This window comes from Vidua macroura, chromosome 20, assembly GCF_024509145.1.
Source record: "Vidua macroura isolate BioBank_ID:100142 chromosome 20, ASM2450914v1, whole genome shotgun sequence".
Taxonomy (NCBI): Eukaryota; Metazoa; Chordata; class Aves; order Passeriformes; family Viduidae; genus Vidua; species Vidua macroura.
Window position 1 is genome coordinate 2367499 of NC_071590.1, and position 21566 is coordinate 2389064.

General features: G+C 43.8%; 1 protein-coding gene across 1 annotated transcript in view; it reads right to left on the reverse strand.

Annotated features, from left to right (window-relative positions):
* Positions 1–21566, reverse strand: part of LOC128817456 (autism susceptibility gene 2 protein-like) — a 357230-nt gene that overhangs the window by 334824 nt on the left and 840 nt on the right. The gene's annotated exons all lie outside the window — the stretch shown is intronic.

Below are 21566 nucleotides of genomic sequence, written 5' to 3' on the forward strand. Positions count from 1 at the left end.
TATGGGAATTTTTGCTGGATTTAGAGTATTTTTCTGGGTTCTGGTGGAAGACAGCACTAAAATGATGCTAGACTTGAAGTGGAAAGGGGTCTCATATCACTGGAGCAGGAAACAAACCGTGGAAAAGCTCAGATGTGATGTCGGATGAAAAGCAATTGGTTTCTATCTCTGGTGACTTGTGAATTTATTACTGTATTCCTTCTGAAGCATCTCACACTGATCTCAAACCTTCATGTTGTCACGAGCTTCCTGGACAAGCAGGATTATTTTGGTATTAATCCTTTGCTGGATTTAGCAGTGCCTCAGACACTGAAACTCCGCATGAGAGCCAATCTCCCTGATTTCTCCACCTGACTTCTCTCGGCTCCCTCTATGAGTACTGGTAAGTATTTCTAAGGCCCTGGCATCACTCAGCCCAGGACAATTAGCATTATTGTGTCAAAAAGGGCTTTAAGTGCATACAGCTGTACCACACCACCATTCACATTGTGCTCATCAGGCTGACAGACAGGGGTTACATTACCTACTACTTTATAATACAACTATTATACACATTTTTCCTGGATAACACTAAGCCTGAGTCTTTTACAGTCCTCAGGGAGCCTTCCCACTGATGAGGTGGATCTGTCTGTAAAAGGCAGAATGACCTAAAATCGGAGGCTTAAAGAGTTGCATAACCTTTGAAATAAAAAAAAAAAATTACAAATTAAATTTCCAAATAAACCAGAACCTCAAGGGAAGAGTCTCAGCTTAGTATTTGGGAGCCGTTAGCCACATGTTTCCAGCTAACATTTAATGTAGCTGGAAGGGTAAATCCCTCTCTCAAGTAAGAATATGGCCTTTAGGTTTCCCATCCCAAGGGATTAAGAATGGAGAAGAGGATATTTGCATTTACATTTGAAAAATGTGTATTTCCAGATACTGAAAGAAAAAAACCCCTATATAGTAATGTCTGGCCTCAACTGTACCCTGCAATATCAAGAAAGTGGACAGGCTAAACAGCCATCCAGATAAATCATTCAACACTTTAAAAAAAAGAAAATCCACCACAAAACCAACACTAAATTTCCTTCTTTGATGTTTTCATACCACATCCAGGATGTAGCAGTAGGTACAACAAAGCTTCCTGCAACCCAGCAACGTCAACCATGTGGGTAAAGCTTCATTTTTCATTTGGTGGGCCAGGTTACTTCCTGGCATCCAGCAGCAATTCCCTAGAAAAGGTTTCCCCACCTGTTCACAACCCAACAAAATCCCAAACATCACCAGGTCAGGACCCTGGTTTCATGTTGATTCGTGAGCTTATTTGCTCTCTGCTCTCCCTAGAGAAGGGGCAAGGGAATCCACAATAGTTTGTCATCTTTGTGCACCAGGAAAATTAAAATTCCCAGTGCATCTGAAACATGAGTTTGCTTATGTCTCTGCATAGTAACAAAGAGTGAACTTTATCCTGTACAAAAGATGAGCACAAAAGCAAAATTCACTTCAAGCTGTCTGTTTTCACAGGGATATTGAGAATAAAAGGTACAAACAACCCAGAAAGAAACGGGGCGGACCTGTCCCTTAGTCCCTCTTCAAACACAAACTTCATCCAAGCTCTTGGCACTACAGACCTTTATCAGCAGCAGATCTGCCTTATCCAGGGTACCACGTAGATATCATGTCTAAATCCAGGGACAGATCAAAAAAAGGCTGCTGGAAACACTGCTCCCCCTCTGCATCTATGGGCTGAGCAAGACAGTGAGCCCAAGCCCCAGGGAGGGTTTCCATCAGCTCAAGGCAATGGAACAACACAAAAGCCAAAAATGAGACTTTACGTACATGTAAGCACACACACAGACACACAGGGAAAATTGCTATCAATTATGCTAGTTAATTATACGTTATAATGGAATTAGAGTAAACCCTCCTCATTATCTCCTGGTTCAGCCCCTGCTCCTCAGCGAGCTGACCACATGCTGCACTAATGCCAATAGCCCCTCACATTAACCTTTATCTGTGCCTCGCAGCTTCGCTGTTTGCTCTGTGTACCGCGCTTGTTTTGACCTCGTTTCTGGCTGACCTTTCATTGGAATATAACATTTGTAGCAGTCCAGGAGACTGGCTCATCTCCCGTGGCCTTGGAACCACGATACATTTCTGTACAGGATCTCAAACACAGGACGCCTTGTTTTCACCGTGTTCCCGGGATCCTCGCCTGCCCGTCGTCTTTCTCAGAGAGGCTGTGACACCACCAAGACAGTTTACAACAGCTGCTGTGTGTTCAGTTATTAAAAGCAAATCCTGAGGGACATTTCATTACAATTATTATTATTACTATTTCACACAGAGGCTGTCAAAGAGGGGTAATCACAGCCATGCCGGTGAGCAGAGCACTGAGTGCCCTGGCTGTGCATCTCATAGCCACAGCAGCTGGGGTACAGGACCCCCCAAACCAGCCTGCAGCCCCCCAACTGTGACTGCAGCAGATTAAAGGGGCCTTTCACAACTGCTGGAGGAAGCAGTTTGCTGCTGGATATTCAGTGATGGTGTTTAAGGCAGATGCCTGTGTGGGATCGTGGGCTCCTGCAAGCGGCACATCCTTAAGCATCGCTGCCAAGTCCTGACTCCACAGACTTGCACTGCGGGGACAAAATCATCTTCATGCACAGGAGGAAGCTGTGACCTGCATAATATTTTCTCTGCAAAGTAAACCTGCTCTATTTTAATTTTTTTTTAAGAAAAATAGGGAAATGAACCCAGAATACAGTTCTCTTTTGAAGGATTACAGAAAAATCCATCAGGAGGAGGAAGCGTCTTTCCAAAAAGGGCAAAGTCCCAACTGCCACATAACTGATTTGACACAGCAGTGCAGAGAAGACAGTAATTTATACTCCCAGGAGCACAAGGAGTGCAATTTAACAGAGTTTCCTCTTTTTTCCCTACAGTAATAACACAAAATGGCAAACAGCTTCCTGGTTTCAATCTCTGCTGTGCATTCCCTATGACCTTCCCCACCGACTTTCATGGGGGCTTGAGTGTCAGAGATAAAACCTGAAAATCCCATTTGTGAGGGAAGGTCCAGGTAAGATTATGCTAGGGGAAAAAAAAGGCAAAAAGAAAAGATGAATACAAAAAGATGCACTGAAGATTTAGCTCAGAAATGGTTCAAGCTTCCAACTTGGCAAAGGGAGGTATTAATAAAAAACTAACAATCCCCTAAGGAAGATCATAAAAATTATTAAGCTAAATTCACAAATAAAGGGCACGGAAAAATTGGGTTCCTGAGAACTTCCTCTACAAGCACACTGGACACGGGATAGAACCAACGTGGCTGCTGAGAAGTGGTGGTGGTAGCTGAGGATGACACACCTCAGGAACAGAGGAACTGGCCTTACTGAGCAGATCTGGTGATGGTCACACATCCCTCACCAGGCAGAGCACCCTGGCTGCCTCCCCAGCTCTGCTCTGCGCACAGCAGAGCCACAAACCCCACTGCTGGGGACTTGTGACACACCAGGACTGGGAGTGTGTCTCCACCTGCCCCCAAACACCCTCCAAGGACACAAGGTCCATGGACACCCCTCCTGGCCCCCTGCACACACAGAGCAGTAAAGGCCACTGCCAAGAAATGCCCTGCTGACAGAGAAAAAGATTTGGGTTTTTATTTTTTTCCCCCCTGACCCACACTTCTCTGCAGATATGAAGCTTAAACAACTCAACATTTAAGGATCATCAACGAAAGTCACAAATAGCTGTATTTTAAAAAATTGCTTTAACATTTTAAACCCTCAAATGTCATCCAAAATGACTGCGTTCAGCTTGAAAAACGGTATTTTTCACTTTGCAGATGTCCAGTGCAGGGTTCATGTCTCACTTTCTAACAGCATCATTTCAGCCTTGCAATGGAAACTTCTTTCTTAAGAGAGGCTTAGTGACTGGAGAGGGAGAGATGCTCTGAGCACAAGGAAACTGAAGGCCATGGCAATCTGCCCTTAGGGCCAGGGAGCCCTAGAAAGAGCCTCTGGGTGACACAGGGACACAAAAGCCACCAACCACTTCCAGCAAGGGCAAAAGGAATGAACACAACCCCACGAGGAAGAGCAGTGAACCTGCTGATGTCGTGTGCCCGGCTCCTGCTGCTGCATTCCCTCCAGGCCCTTCCTAGGAGTGAGATAATCTGGCCTTTAAACAGGGATCACAGCACCTGACCCCAAACCTGCCAGCAAGGGAAAGCAGGGAAAGCAGGACAGCGTGACAGCATGCCAGGTGTTGGGGTGAGATGTCCTTTCAATACCTGCTAGGTTTTGAAAAGGCTTTTATGTGTTAGATCCACCCCTTTTTTAATACTATGAGGACAAAACGGCACTTACGAGGGAAAGGAGCATAAAAAAGGTAATAAACACTTAATGATCCAATAATTGGTTATATCAGAGCAATCACTGTTCAGTAATTAACTCCCATTCCTGCTTGCTCATTTGATATCTTCTGTACCCTTTGATAGGTTCCTGTGAATATCAGCATTCCTTAGAAACTCTTACACTGAAACCTTTTGATGAAGCTAAAAAGCAACGACACCATTAATCACTGCACACGTCCCAGTGGCTTTCAGGCTCCATCTGAGACATGGCCTTTCCTCCCTGCACATCGCTCCTCAGCTGCCTCTAGCACAGCCCCTTGGCCCTACAATTTGCGATTTTCTCCCTTGCTTCTTCATGTTCCCAGAAAAAAATGAATTAGCTGTACATTTTCTGTGCCAAAGGGTTAGTGGGAAAGCACACCAACATAAAATTACATCTTGAAAGATAACAAAAAAATAATTACATTGCAGTGTCACGGAAGAACACAGGGAACAGCTGGCATGTTGTTGCAATGTAAAACTAGAATTAAACTCAGGTTAGTGTCACTTCCATCTAAGTGCCCACGGTAAGCAGAGCAGACAGGCACTGGGCTTCTGCCACAGCCTTCCACAGCCAGTCCTTCCTCAGCCCCAGCCAACAAAGCTCTCTGTCCCTGGGGTGAGCAGAGTGTGCTGGCACAGCTTCATTTCTGCCATGGCAATCCCAACACGGCTCAGGCAAAAGGGAAAGGGCTCTCCCTGACAGAGTGCCCAGATGATCAGCTTTAGCCAACAGGTACTTCTCCAGCCCTGGTGCTAAATCGAACCAACTGTGGCAAGTATTTTAAGACAAACTCATATAATGAAAGGAGGCTTCATTTATGGTCTTTAAACTTTAAAAAATGTATTACTCAATTTACTTCTCTAGAGTAACAGCTCTGTGATTTAACTGCTCCAAGTTTGTTTAAGAAAAATGATGATATAAAATGCTGACTCCAGTTTTTTCCAAAGTAATAGATACCATTGGCTGCAGGGAAAAAAAAAAAAAAAAAAAGCAGCTAAATTTAAGTTACTCTCTTCTTTGGGGTGGATTTTTATCTCTATCACATCAATGCAGAGCCAAAGTAAATCCATGGTATTTCCTTATAGTCTGCATTTATTGCAGTGAGACATTTGTTCAATCAAAAGTTCTTTCTTGAGACAAATATCTACTGAACTTAAAAACTATTTTTAGTAGTCAAAATAGTCAAGCTACTTACCCCCCTTTACCCTATATTTATTTTCAGATGCCACCATTGTATACCAGATCAGATCTGCTGCTTGCAGTGGAGCTGCCTTTGGCTGCCAGGCTCTGAGTATGAGGTGCTTTTCTTCCAAAACATACACACACCTCCATCAGCACAAACCACAGAGCAGTAACTTCTGCCTCAAAGGTTTTAAAAATCAGGGGGCACAAAAGAAAAAAAATACGTTCAGAAGTCAAATATTTTGCCCCAGTTGTCAATACTATGCAAAATGCTGGTATTGCAAAATTGTATTTTTAACTGCTGCTGTATAAATTAATGGAGGTCAGTTAGCTCAAGGAATGCTGATACTGAACATGAAATATCAAGTTAAACAAAACCACATGCATGGAGCAGTCAGTTCTGCCCTGCATGGGCCAGGGGGATTTCCCAAAGCACAGTGAGCTGAAGCCACAGCATCTGCAGATCTGAACAAGAGGGATTGTGAGCTGTTTGTATGTTACTCATGCACTTCAAGGCATTAGTAGTGATGGGAAGGGAGGGAGAAAGGGAAACAGATTGAAAGGGGCAGGAAAATTAGAGAGAGCTCCTTGCCATTAATGGAAAAATAACTACAGAGTGTTGTAACAGATTTCTCCTCTTTTGTATGCATAGGAATATTTATTTAATCAATGTTCTGTAACAAAACAGGCCTCTGGTGAGCTATTGTGGAGAGTGAACTCCATTCAGAGAGTGGTGATTTGAATCTTGCCACCTGTTTAGCTGGTACTGGAGAAAGCAACAATATGTGGTGGGATGGGAAGGTGCCTGCCCCAGGGAGAGGAGGAAGCACCCTGCAGAAGCTTTCCTAACTGATCACCCAAAGGAATGCCACTTGCCAGGGAAATCTTGATGACTCGACACTACCAGGACTTCTGCAAGCAAAGCTGCAAAGTTCACCACTTGTCTTAGGGAGGGATAAAATTCAATCCCATCCAGTAGAGACTCCTGATGCTGTGTGTTACTTCCAGACCCAAACCTGTGCTTGAATCCAAACTCATCCAGCTAAGGGATGGAAAAAAGCTTTTGACAAACACAGGCTCATGCCAGTGAGTTATTTCAGTCCCACTGTTACCAGTGGCCCACAGGCAAGCTCTCTGTTGGGCTCCTCCAGCATGGCCAGGGATGCCCCAGCATGTGGTCACTCCTGCATCCCACAGGATGATGCTGAGCTGCATCACGAGGCAGAGTTTGGAACATGCCTTGGCCCTGTAGCTCCAGGAGCTGTCCCTCCAGACTCAATCTCCTAAAGGCCCCAAACCAAAAAAATCCCAAGCCATTCTCCCAACCTTCCCTTCAAAATAAACGATTATTTAAAAACAAGCCACTGTTAGGAAGCTTCATATTAATGTTTCTGTGTACACCTTATAAAATCCTTCTCCTGACTGCACTTCAGCCTGTTCTGATTTTAAGTGCACTGTGCTATGGTTCTTAACATATTCAAACACTTTCTTAAAGACAGACTGATTTAAACACCTGCATAAATAAGTCCTTAAATAAAGCTCCAACAAAGGCCCACAGCAAAACCTGGGGATATGAGGGAACTCCTCACTAGACTGTTTCTTTCTCCCTTCTGCACTATTTGCTGCAAAAAGACACCATATACATGAACTTTGTGTTCACCTGACACAAACCTTATGGTTAAGCAGCTTTGCTCTTTAATTTTCTACACCAGGATTAAAAAAAAAACTGTATTTATTTATTTTTATAGGCCAGCCAGTACCAGAGACTGTTTTATGTTTTATGACGTATTATACCTGCAGACCCTGGCATTAATGACAGATCTAATTTGCTTATCACCATCACAGCTGCCAGAGTTAGTAATACATCCTTTAACATTTCTTGTAGGCAGAATGAGAGTTTCTTCCCTATTCTGCAATGGATTTAAGGAAAGATATTACCATAAATAGCCATGACACCCACCACAGCTGGGACATATAATGTTGTAAGTGATTTAAAACTGAATCAAGCCATAACTGAGCAACACCAAATTTTACACACTTAATAATCGTAACAGTATAAAGGAAGATAAAGCATTAATCAGAATTTCATTGTGTTACCCTTCACATCAGATTTCCTTAACAAAGTTGGCTGTTATCAGCAATTTTAAGGCAAAATTATAGCTTTATTTTAAAATGTGGTTGACAACAAAAAAAGCGCTTTCACTTATTTAAATAAGTGTTCCAGGCAGGTCCCTGCTACATGTGTACAGCCACTGGTGCTTTATTGTCCTACAGTAAAATTATGTAGATATTTTATGTTAACCACTTACTATTTCAACCCCCTGCAGATGCTAATTAAGTAGCCAGGCAAACTCAGAAGAGGGACAGTATTATTAAACCTATTTTGTGGACAGAAAAACTCAGCTACAGCAAAACTAACACTCCAGCTCAAGGTGATCCCTAAGCACATATTTTGACTTCACACTAAATACTACCTCACACATCAGCACTGTCCCCACATGCCTGCTCATCTCAGTCAAGAAACCTAAATCTACAGCCTGGATCTCAGGTCCCTAGAGATCCACATGGATCCAACCCCAAATCCATCCCTACTCAGCACAAGCCCAGAGCAGGTGCTCGCACAGCCGTGCTGAAATGGGGAGTGACTGCTCCAAGGGTACACGGATGGCTGTGACAGCACAGAAACCAGCCCCTGTCTCTGAAGGACCAGCTCAGCACCTTCATTAAAAGAGTGTGTGCTCACTTGAGGGAAAAGAGGTATCAAAGAGTTGTTTTGGAAGCGACCTATGCAAACCCAAACACAACAGCAAGTGCACATGGTGAAGCTGGCCATGGGAGAAAAAAGCCTCCATCTGCTTCAGGGTCCCAGACAGGCAGAGCACAGAACTGAGCAGGCTGCAAAAAGTAAGACAAAACCAGTAACAAAACTAAAAAAGAAGGATCTTCTTTATGTGTATTATCCCTTCCACTCTCTAGCTTTCCCCTTTAGATGGTGTAAAGAGCATGAGCATCGCTCCAGGCTGTGTGCCATGTCTATGCCATGTGCATCTCATGATGAGAATGCTGCACAGGCCTTTGCTGACAGAGGCACTGCAGACCTCCAACCATCCCAGAAAAGTCACACCTCAAACCATGAAGAGAGAAAAAAAGGTAAAAGCTGAGCAGATTGCCCTGTTCTCCAAAATGTGTGGAGCTGTGCAGTGTAAAATGAATACAAAACAAATACACAAAATGTTCCCAGTAGCAGCCCAGCATGGAGGACTTAAAAAAAAAACCTTAAATTTTCAAAGCCAGTTTTGTGGTGTTTACATTCTGTGTATTTTTCTATGTTGTAAGTGGCATGTCCTGAGGAGATAACTTGTCAGTGTGGATGGTGAGCCCTGACCAACATGATGCAGGGTGAGGTGTGGCCACGGCCCTCAGACAGAGCTGCAGCTCATACCATGCACAAGACACTGCCTTCCCCATGTATTTGACAGGATCTTGTATCAGATATTTCCAATAAACAAACAAACCCTTCCCTAACCTGTAACAAAACCAACACATTGCAGTGCAGCCTATCCCCATGAAAGCGTGGTGACCCACACTCTAACACTGTAATCTAATCCTTGAACTAAAGACAGTTTAATGCCTTTACAAATCCATATGTTTTCTAATACCACCATTGCTGTCAGCAGACTACAGGAGCGCCTCTTTGAAGATGGAAGGAAAATGACAAAGCACATCATTGTGAAGGCAATTATATGCTGCAGTAACCATTTTACAATGGCCCATATGGGCTGTATTTCAACAACGCAATTTCCAAATCTGCCTTAGCAAACATATATCTCTGTCCCAATCCCAGGTAGATTTTGCAAAACAAAATAAGACTGCAGCCAGAACAAATCGAAAATATGGATAACAGATGTAAAAATATGCCAACAAGGACACCAGAGCAATTTTTTGTCAGAGTACCAAACAAAGAGAGCAGCCACAGCAGACCTCACGAGGCCATTCACAGCAAAGCTGCCCATTCAAGGGACTTAGAGACCTGGGTTTATCAGAAATCTGATTATACACTCGTGTGCTCTCCTGTGCAGCTGCCCAATTCACTGCTGCAGCCACCAGCCCATCCACCTCCCCAGGGACCACAGGGCCGGGGAGCTGCACTCCCAGTTCAGAAGCTAAAATCAGACATGAATCAAGGCTGTGCACGCTTACTCCAAATCCTCTCTGACATCCAGGACCAGGGCCCAAATAAAGGGAAACAAGGGAAAAAAAACAACCAAAAAAATCCCCCAAAAAACCCACAAAACCTCTCTTGATCTTACCCTTGTGATAGCACTTTCAGAGGCCTGTTCTGTTTACCTTGCTGTCTGTAGTAGCTGGGGCCATGCCACCACCCCAGCATCACCTCCAGCAGCCCCAGGGCTGCTCTCTGCCTGGTTCCTTAGGAGGCACAGAGCAGTGAAACTGCAGCTCCAACCCAAAATCTCTGCCTCCTGTTGATGGAGAAGCAGGAGCCAGAGCTGAGGAGCAGCCTTCACAGGGCAAAATTATGCAAAAGCTGTACTCCAGTGAAAAGGGGGGTTAATTGTGCTTCTTTCCAGTAGTCCTCTGCAGTGGTTCATTGCTTTTGAAGGCTGTGCAATGGGTACGTGTTTTGGGATATCTCTGCCAGTGCCACACTTTTCTAGGGGCTCTGGGACCACACACTGGCCCTAGAGGCAGGATCCAGGCTGCAGGACACCAGTTGGACTGTCCTGCATGTATTAGTAGCAGCAATAAAGACAGTTATTGCTGTCAGGAACAGACATGAACATATTTCTCCTAGAAGTGAAATAGTAATAAAAAAAATCTTAAGCAGCCTATTACAAAGACAGGAATGATGAAGGTGAAAACTTACAAGTTCATTGCTAATTCTTTAACAACAAACCATCTGCATCAAATATCTTACATTTCAATGCCAAGGGCAACAAGCAAAGGAACACATGCACAGCATGGAGCAAAGAATCACCAGTACAAGAGAAACATGGAACTGGGTATTCAGTAGCCAGGTCCTGCAAAGTGCATGATCCAGGTCTTATCATTGTCAGCTCCTCAAAATGATCTACTGAATCTGGGCAAAAGCATTTCAAAGACTTTAATCCATGTGAAATATTACTTCCTGGAACCGGAAATTCAATCCCTAGCAATGAAAACAAAAGCACACTCATAAATGCACCTTTCAACTCAGCCAATATAGCCATATTTAGGCTCATGCATTCTCAAAAAAATCCTTTACTCATTAATATAAAGTAAACTTGAAATGATTGCTATAATTGCAGTTAAAAAATTAATCATGTTTTGAGATAAATGCAGATAAAAGCATGTTTTACTAATTATCTTTTGAAGCTTCGGCTCATGAAAGATTAAAGGTGGAAGAAAAGTTGTTGAAATATTGAAGACAAAAAATCCTACCATTTGAAATCACTTTGAAGCCTTGTACCTCGTATGAGTGATCCTTAATGCCCAGATGTACTAAAAAAGGAGTCTCTTTAATTCAGAAGAAGTCTAACAAAACATGCCAATTGGAGTTTTTATGCTGTCAGCTCTCTGGAAATTGGTGCATTTAGCAGCCCCCACTCTGCAGACCATAGTGGGATTTTCTTGTGGCTCATCCCCAGCTGGGACGAAAAACTTCAAGCCTGAATTCAAAGCTGAGTTCCAGAATTCCAGGTTTCACTGAGCTCTCCAGAGCTCCCATAGTATCAACCGACTTATAACTAGTTTTACATACCCAAGCAACCATCAAAAACCCACAAAAGATAGCACTTTTCCCACTCAGGGAGGAGGAGCTGGAGGCACGGACATCAGGGTTTAACAGAAGACCCTCTTCACCAGCCACAGGGTTACTCACAAGCCACATGAAGACTTGTTTCTGCCTCCAGGCACTTAAAGGAATGCAGGTTACCTGGGGTGCAAATTACCCAAAAGCAAGGCTGGCATTTCCATTCACAGCCCTGGAAGTAACAAGGCAAATAATTCCCTTCCTGCTCCATACCACCAGCCTATTTGACATCAGCAGTTTGCAGACTGAGCGTTAATTAAGAGAGCAGATCTATTGACCACAGGCTGAAATGGATGTCCACAACTCACTCCACTGGAAATGTTTTAGGCTTCTGCAAATTGAAACAAGTTGAAAAACTTGGGTAAAATTCCTAAGCAACTTTATAGCCATTTCAAAGACCTAGTAACGATTTCAATCAGATCCGAATTGGTGCAAAAGTATAAATTTTACAAGTTTGCACCTGCAGCAATGAGAGAAGCAAAGCCTGTTGTAAGAGGGCAGTTTTCAAAAAGCACTGAACTGTGCTCAAAAGCTAGAGTGTCAATGTCAAGGACTCTCCAGTGCTGTGGAGTTCCAAGAGTCAGGGCAGACCTGAAATGGAGCAGCTGACACCTCTTTGCTGAGGGAAGGGTCCCACTGTAAAGAACATTATTCCCCAGCAGCCCCCTGCACTGTATTTCTCCTTGCTCCTTTCCCCTCACCCCGTAGCCTTTAACCCCTCTGCCCATCACAAAGCATGGTGACACCAAATTACTAAATTCTACCCTTGCAGCAAACCTGAGCAGGGCTAGGTAAATGATTAAATAGTTGGGTTTTTCATAACCACATATCCAAGGAAATTTGCCAATGTCTTTTTATTTGCATATCTGGCAGACTGCCCCAGACAACTAATACATAAGTGACAGCGTACAGGTGTATTAGTTTAGAGTTTGCCTTTAATCTAGGGGTGTCAATTTGCTTCTGTTTTAATTACATCCATCTTGATATGTTATTACAACCTCATGAAACTTCTTCATTATGTGAATGGCTATAAATACATACACATGACAAACAGTTGTTATAAATTTTCTGGTTCAGCAGTGGAGGCACAATATCTTAGCCCACACATCATGTTCATTTAAAATTGTTGTTCTCCCTCTCCTCTCTACCCCACTCCATTCCCTTCCTTCTCTTTTCTTTCATCCAATACCAAAATATTTCGCCCCTACATTTAACAAATTCTCTAATATTTACTAGTAGCAGCATCCCAATACAAATACTCTCAGCTTACGGAGTTGTTTCACCCCATGTGTGTTCTGGGCTGCACCTCTGTGAGATGTCTGTTTGTCATTAGGCAAATATAAGGAGATTGCACTGAGGCCTTATAAACATGCAAAGATCCTCTTTTGTAGCTACGTAATTCACTGAATTTTTCAATACACATTCTGAGGTTGAAAACTTGGCTAATCCATCTACCAGATGTATCTTTATGATCCCAGAACTCATTAAAATTTACTTTTTTTCCCTCTTTTTTTTTTTTAAGTCCAGTAGACTCAGCTGTTGAGCTACATTAATTGCATTTTATTATTTTTTTTTCCATAGTTAAAATGACTAATGCTAGCAGAGTCACTGCCTACAAGCACAATAGCCAGACAGCAAAAATTAGTAGGACTTCTAATCGTTCAGTAATATCCAAATCCCGTAAAATTAAGAGAGGCAATTTGGTCCTCTCAAAACAGATGGTTTTGATTTTCAGTATTTATTTTGAATTTTCTTTAAGGGGAGAAAAGAGAGGAGAAGAGACACAAATTCACACCAAAAGATTCCATTCAAAGGTCAAAGTGCCCTTGACATACATTAAACCCACAACACCAACAGAGTCACAACATAAATCGTCCCCAACAGCAGCACTTCTTCCCTTGCTTTCTTCCCAAACAGACCCCTTGGAGGTCAAAACTACTTTCACTGCCTCAGCCCTGCATCAGTGCCCTCTCTGATGGATGCCACGCCACGCCAGCCATTCCCAACAATCTGGAGCAAGCTGGAGAGCGTGTGTTACCCAGCTCTTGCAACAGCAGCACTTCCCAGCTCCTTCCCCTGGGCATTCTGGAAGCTGGGCAACAGACCCCAGTTTCTGGAGGACCCCTGAAGACACTCATGGTACCTTCTGGAAGCATGTGGTGCTAAGCACCTGGCTGTGCAGGAGACAAGAGGAAGGTGACAGACGTTGTCAGGAGCCAAGGTGAAGACCAAAGCCACATTCCTGGCAACAAATAAGGTTCTTTGGCCACCTCTCTACCATTCCCACCATCCATGTAAGCAAGGAGCCAGGGTCCTTCAGCCACCTATCCTCTATTCCCACCTTCTGCAGAAGTAGATGTCTCATAAAAACAAAACAAAAAATCAAATAGATTATCAGACTGAAAGGTCTCCGGTCACTTAGGACTTCCAGAGAGAAAATAAACAAAAATCAGTGCCAAGAGCAATTATCACCATGTTTGCAACTCATCTCAATCTCAGAAATAGGAAATGGTGTGCAAACAACAAAACACAGACTGCCAGGATTTGCCAGGAGGGAGAAGTTTCACCACACAGGTTTCGTTCCCTGCTCTCCTGTACCCAGGAGCCACCCAGGCGTGGTCCTGGAGAAGTCAGTGGCAACAATTTCTGTCTCACTGGTTCCACTCCACAAGCAAAGGAATTAAATTGCCTTTACTACACCAGGAGGGTGAGTTAGGAGCAGCTGTAGGACACACTAGAGCAAGCTGCAAGAGGGTCCCCAAGGATGGGTCTCCTGGGACATGGTAACCCATACCTGCACCTAGGGAAACAGGCAACAGTGGCTCTGGATTCCACTGACAGGTAAGTGGGTACCTGCACCAGGTACTATCACTGTTACACACTCACTAAAACATTGCTCCTCTCACAGACAGCCTATGACAGAAAAAGGCTGTTCACAAACTTTCATGAATTTGGCCTGATTCTGACCACTACTTAATTTCATGGGAGCATACAACGTGTTTTAAACTGTTAGCATTACCCCACAACACACAAGTAAGTACCTCTGCAGAATTTCAGCCACCCAAATGTTAATCTAACCTAGAACCTCCTGGTGCATACCTCTATCTGCTTCTGGTGTTCACTGTCATCCTGCACCATCCACAAACCTGCTCCAGGTGGCTTCACATAAATGATACTCAGCACAGAACTTGTCCCAAAGGCTGAAAGTGTTTGCCTCTTTTCATGAGCTCATCCAACAAAGGACAAGGCTTGTGTCTGGATGGGGATGACAGGTTGACAGTAGTTTTAGTCTCAAACCATTAAGTCTCCTTTGGTACCAAATAAAAGTATGAAAAGAGACTATTTATAGGAGCACAAATTGTAGAGGAGAAGAAACTTCCACTTTAGGAAGCTGGGAAACACATATGAGACAGATTAAAGGGTGATCATTCCTGGAAAGAACAGCGAGCTGAACTCCTGCGTGGCTCTGAGTAACTATTCCTGTGTGGAGTTGGTATGTTAATCATATCAGAAATATGTGCATCAGCCAGCATTACACAAGCAGAAGTTCAGCCAGCCAGAACTTGGGCACATCAGATATCAGCACACCTCTGCACATCTCCCATGTCTTTGTCTCAGGACATTTTAAAAACAGCAGGACTGAGATGCACACCAAATACCAAGTAAATCCACATGGAGCATATGCACCATGATCAAATTAAACCTCATGAGTAGAGCCTGACAAACACAATAGTATGTGCAGGGCCAAGGGATAATCCACTTCTTTCGCTGACTTACTCCACCACTACTGCACAGAGGATGACAGAACCAAAACTCCTGGCTATAGTATTTACCAGACTGAAGACATAACCTTTTGGTTAAAGCCTCTCTCCACCACACGAGTGTGTGAACTTCAGCAGCAGTGTTGCCAAGATACAAGGAGAAAAAGCTCAAGACATTAAGGTAACACACTATTTAAAGGCAAACAGTACAGCAGAGCTGAGCTGGGGATCTGACAAATTGCCACTGCACGTTCTGCTGTTACAGCAAAACAAATCCCTACCTGCATTAGCCATTCCTCATTACTTACAAAGTGGATTTTCATATCCATTTTACAACAAAGGAGTTTAGAGGACTGTGATGTTCTGAAGTGGTCTTCACCATGGCTCGGCATTGAGTCAAAACGACAACAAACCGACTATACAAAAAAATGCACACAGCTGGTAATTTGTGGCACATACAGAGCCAAACCCCAACAAGAACATAAGATACTGAACTGATAAATTACAAAGATGATGTACAAAAAGAGAGAGAAGCAATTTTCTCTTGCAGAACCAAGGCAACACTGTAGTTCAAGTGCAGGAAAACTGAGAGTTAAACATTTCCACATTTCAGCCTGCAACTTCCTAACTCCATTACCTTTTTATTAATTGCATTTGAGACTTCACTAAACTTGAGCTTGGGCTATTTTTAAAACCTATCTGACTCAACTTATTGTTGCTCAGAACAAAGATTAAATTTCTAATTTAGCTGCAGATAATTACAACGCTGCAGGTCAGACCCCCAGTGTAATGTGGTAGGGTGTCCCAGTCAAACTGATAGGTGTTCAGAAAAACCCCAAAAAAACAAGAGTAGCAGAGCTGGGGGAAAGAGGGGATCATCTTCAGCGAGAGAGGGATCTTTCTACCTTCCTCCCACCTGAAGTTACCAGGATTAATGACTCCTTAAGCAGGGACAGATTTGGTTGAGTGTCTCCCCTTGGTACTGACAGCAGGGCTCTCACCAAGGAGCATTTTTGTACACAGCAATGGATCTTTCCTGAAACTTCCACTTTTGGTAACAACATCCCCCTCTAGTTCTCTGTGTTCCCATACAATCCCTGCTATTTCTCTATTGATCTCGGTGTTGTAAGTCAATCTTTCAATTACTCAGACCCTTGATGTCTTTCTGATGATTTTTTTGCCTTTCCCTAATGATCATTTTCCTTCCAAGTTCCTGATCCTTTATCCTTATTTTATAAATCATAGAATCATATAACTGTTTAGGTTGGAAAAGGCCTCTAAGATCACAGAGTCCAACCATTAATTCAGCACAGCCAGCCCCACTGCTAACCATGTGTCCAAGTGCCACATTTAACTCTCTCCAGGGATGGTGACTCCACCACTGCCCTGGATTTTACACTCCTGCAATGCCAGCAAAGGCCCCAGGTATTTAATCAGAAAGGGCTTACTTACTACCCCAAATAGCAGGAAAAGAATATCCAAGATAAGGGAGAATAAGGGTGTCTTTTGATGTGTGGCATATTTCTCATCAATGCTAACCTTAAAGAACGGTGCTAGTGGAGATTAATTGAATCACATTCATCTAAAAGAACTTGTCCTTATAGTTTAAACTCTTCCTTCTTCAACTCAAGGCCATTGTGCCTCCTACTACCACCTGAGGGAATGGCAAACATCCCCACTTTCATTACATGGTTACCTTCAGGAGCTTAAAAGAATATTTATGCAACAATCTCATTCCTTGGTCATTATCTGCCCAAAGAGACAGCTTCAGCTCTCCAACAGCTACTGAAATCGGCTGGAGTTAGGAGTGCCTTGCCTCCCAGAAAGGTACCAGACTTTGCAAAATAATTTTAAAGTATTTTTAGAGCATTCAGGTACCCAAATGGTAGCAACAAATGTTTCAAACATCACCCTAGACATTCCTTTCGTGGAATATCAGCATCCTGCTGTTTTCAGTCCCACTTTCAGTTGGAGTTGCTGTTTTTTCAGGTCTGGTCACTGAGGTTTTCATCAAGATAGTCAGTTGCTCTGTCAAGGTTATCTCGAGATTTAATCTCAGGTCAGTTTACTGTTTCCTTTAAATACACAGTGAAAACAATAAGTGCATCGCTTCACATGACATCCCAGTGTCACACAAAACTTAATGCCTCTCCTCATCCCCAGATATCTTCATTTAGTTACTCCCTTCTTTTCTCTGCTGGTCTAAATCTGCAGACTTGCATGTGCAAACAGAGACTGGGACAAACACCTAAGCATCTAAGCAGTCAATAAACACAAGAAGGGCCACCAAGATTTGCTGACAGCACTAAACAAACATCTGATGTTATGATGCTGCTGTGGTAAGGCAGAAAGATCAAATTCCTTTTGAAATATGAAGGGATAGAGACAAGGCAGAACAAACTTGCTTGAAATCTCAAAGAATTTAAGCAAACAGGCTAATCAGGCCAGCTAGAAGATTGGTGAGAAGAGAATGATTTAGGGAGGAAAAGCACACAGCAAGCCAGCCATTCTGGTGTCCAGCTCAAAGCTTCTGCTGTCACACAGCCAAGCTATTTCTATTTTCAGTGGGCCATGCCTAGAGATGAGTATCACACACCAGTTATTAAAGCAAATTCCTGCATTCAGATGCATACACAGAGCCACACTGTCAGTGCACACCGACACACAACTGAGACCACAGGACCTTCAAAACCTTCCTGCTACTTGCACATTTTGTTTCTGTAGTGTCTCTGTTTTAAAGTCCAGATCAGCTGTTAAGCTTTACTCCATCTAGTCTCATACTACCTGTGCAACTTGTAGAAGTACTGCAGCTAACATCTGCCTAAACCACACAAACACCATGGAACAATTGCTGAAAAATTATTTACACTAGGTGGATGGAATCATCTGACACAGAATTTGAAGCTCATTAAACAGCTCCTTGACAAATATTTGTCAGCATTTCTCATTTGTAATTAATTATATTGGGCTTTACCTGACGATAATTTAGCATGGTCTCAAAACAGACTAATGCCTGTGTGCTGAACAGAAATTAGCTCAGCAAATGCACACTGAGAAATTGTGACAGTTTTATGAAACAAGAATCCCCATTTAAATGCGAGTCCCCCGCTTCCCACCCCACTTCTATCTGTGCTTTATAAATATCTGTGTCCCATTTCAGGCTTGTCAGATGAGCTGCCTGAGTTGAAGCTAAACAAACATCCGCAGAAAAAACTCATTACCTTACTCAGTGTTCAGAAAACCTGAAACCAACTGCTTACTCCATAGGGATGGTCAGAGCTGACTCAGGAAACATAAAGTACTTCCCAGGCTTTAAGCCATCTTAACATTCAGGTCAGATTTCCTTTCTCATCGCAGCAAACCATCTTCACCACAGCACGTCAACAGCCATGTCACGTCAGTCTCCTGCCCAGACACCTCTGCACCAGGGGGTAGGAGGGAGACAAACATCTTCCTGAAATCTCACCTCACCAGAGAGCTCTGCAGAAGCCTCCTTGCCAGCACTGCCAGAGCACATCATGGAGAAAGTCACTCCCACAGATTGATTTATCACATTCCGAGAAATGACCCTTCCCTGTCAAACTGGTGTCTAAAATGCCCACCTGGGTTTGGAGAACCTCATGCTATTATTGCTGGTAACAAGCACACCAGCAGTACAGCACAGGCTACTCCAAGCTGGGAAAAGCCCCTGGTCACACTAACACAGGTACAGAGTGTCTGTGCCCTCCTGCTTTTCCAAGCTGGCGTATTTGGGGAGCTCAGGGTAGCAATGTGTGAGCAACTGCTCTGGAGTGAGCCACAGAGCTGCTGTCAGTCCCAGCAAGGCCACTCATGGGAGAAAAATTGTAGGACCACATCTCAGCCACTTTACTACGGAGTAAGGGCTGGTTTCTGAAGGTCAAGGTTCCAAAATGCTCCCCAGTGTAGGAGACAGGCCCCTATTGCACACAGCTACGTTGAAGCCTTTTGCAAGGCCAGGCAAGGATCAGTCTGGCCACATCTGCAATGACACTGGAATTGCTCAACTGTCACGCCAAGAAGGAAAAAATCCACAGTGAGATCCCACTGTCATCCTTTAACTCCCTCTTCCTGTGTATTCCCCACACAAACATTAGAGACATCAAGGTACGGGGTGCCGTAACTGCAGAGATAGATAACCAGAAGCAGATGGCCTCTATTTCAACACCAAACAATTTACACTTGAGAAGTATGACAAGGCTACTGACACCTGGACAGAAAAGCAGTTCCCAGAGTGGGAGCTGGTTAAACTTTTGCTTCAAGGGATGGGAACTTTTATCAACATAAGCATAACAGATTGGATGGCTCCTCCTGAAGTTACAGTGGTATGGGATCTGCGTTCTTGTGCAGTACCTGTGTCCCTTTGCCATCCACAAGCTTCACACAACCTGGTATTTTGCACAGGTTGGGTTTTTTCAGTCACCCTAACAAAAAGCAAAAGCATTTAGTAAAGGACAGCTGAAATCAAGCTGTGTGGAAGTTCTTGCTCCTTTTTTTGCAACTTGATACATAAGAAGGTCCTGGGCGACACCTCACACCCAGCCAACCCACACCCCTGTAGCTGCAAGGTTGTCCCCAGAGGCAGAGAGCTCAGCCTTGTCCCTCCTTGTCCCTCCACAGTGACTGTCCCCTCCTGTGTGAGCCACCATCCACCCGTGTCCCCCCTTCTGAACCGTGGGCTTAGATCCTCCAGTGGGTGAAATGTTCTGCACATTCCCCCTCACAGTTCTTCACACCAAGCAGACAAAACACTGTCTCTGCACCCTTTCAGCTGCACTAAGCACAAGAAAAGGCTGAAGTTGAAGCAAAAGTCATGGGCTCAGAAAGTCTTGTCCACATCCTGGGCATGAGTGTCTTCTGGAACCTGGGGACAATCTCCACAGCCTCCAACGAGCTGGGGGCAGACCCACAGCAGGAGGTGTATGAATACCAGGACACCTCTCCATAGCACCCAAAGCTTCTTGACTCAACTCAAACACATTAACACCTAAACTTCTCACCGAGGCTGGGGTATCTCACTCCACCAGCCACTCACAACCTCCTCAGCAACACCAGAATTACAATAAAAACTTCAGGCTGCTGCATGCAACACACAGAGCAATTTCTGCCACACTGGGGCTGTGCCTTAGACACCTTCATCTCCCTCTGATCTTCAGAAACAAGTTTCTCAACGTACACACGGAGCTGCAGGAAAAAGCACCTAACAACGATTTTGTGACATTATTCCTTAACACAGCATGAAATCGTTAGGTCAAAACGTGCCACCTATCACATGAACATTAAAAGTATGTCAAGTCTCAGTGTGCAAGCTATTGTTTTATCTGAACGTGCTATTAACTGGCAGAACTGGGTAATGTATCTGTGCTCCTTTCTAGTGATACAGGATTATGAGAGGATGCAAGTAGTAGCCATGCTTGGCTTGGCAAAGAGAGCACAGCAATTATTTTCAAGTAGAAAATAAACAAATAAGAAGTGAAAAATAATAAAGACATTTTCTAAAATGCCCTACCAAGTTCTAAACTTGCTCTTCACTTCCTCTCCAAGAACGACTACAGCCAAATTCCCGAGTCCTTATTCCCATAAAAATGCTTAATGACACAAACTAGGGCTTTGTTTCAGGAAAAACAGAATTTTGTCTGAAACAGAAGCATACAAATTTCTCTCCTGCCGATAAACACGTATTCACACTTTTGGTCTCTCTGGTTTGAGCAGGGCACTTGCGGATAGGCTCACCAGGTGAGAAATGGTGGATAAATTGAATCTGGACATTACCTCAGCATTTGTTCCTTATTGCTTACATGAGTCTAACACCAACCATGCGGAGGTTTGTTGGAGTGAACAAATCCTCCCTTAATTACACCAGAGTAAGTTCTGTTGGAGGTATAGTGTGGATGGATACAGGTGTAACCAAGGACAAAATCTGGCTACAAAACAAGAAACAAAACAAACAAAAAAAATACCCTGAAAATCCACTAAGTATTCATGGCTAAATATTTAAACATCTTAAAAGCTACACAGATTTCTGGGGTTTTTTTTTTGTTAACAAATCAGCTTCACCTCCAACATTTATTTTGACAGTTCATCATCGTTCCAGTTGTGCCTCCAGTGCACGTAAACCCAAATAAACCTGCTTTTCACCACAGCAAACTTCTCCTGATCAGAACTTAACAAACAACAAAGCCCTTCAAACACACAGGCAGGAGGTCCCCTTCCACGGCAGCATCACCACCACGACCCTGGCTGGGCTGACAGCGGTTCCACGCTCGCGAGTGGGCGGGCGGAGGGAACACGGAGAGGCGAGGCCGGGCCGGGCGGAGGGAAGCGAAGCCCCGCGGGGCTTCCCGGGCGTCGCTTCCCTCCGCCCGGCCCGGGCTCTCGCAGCCCCTTCGCTGGCGCCGGGGGATGACTAGAGCC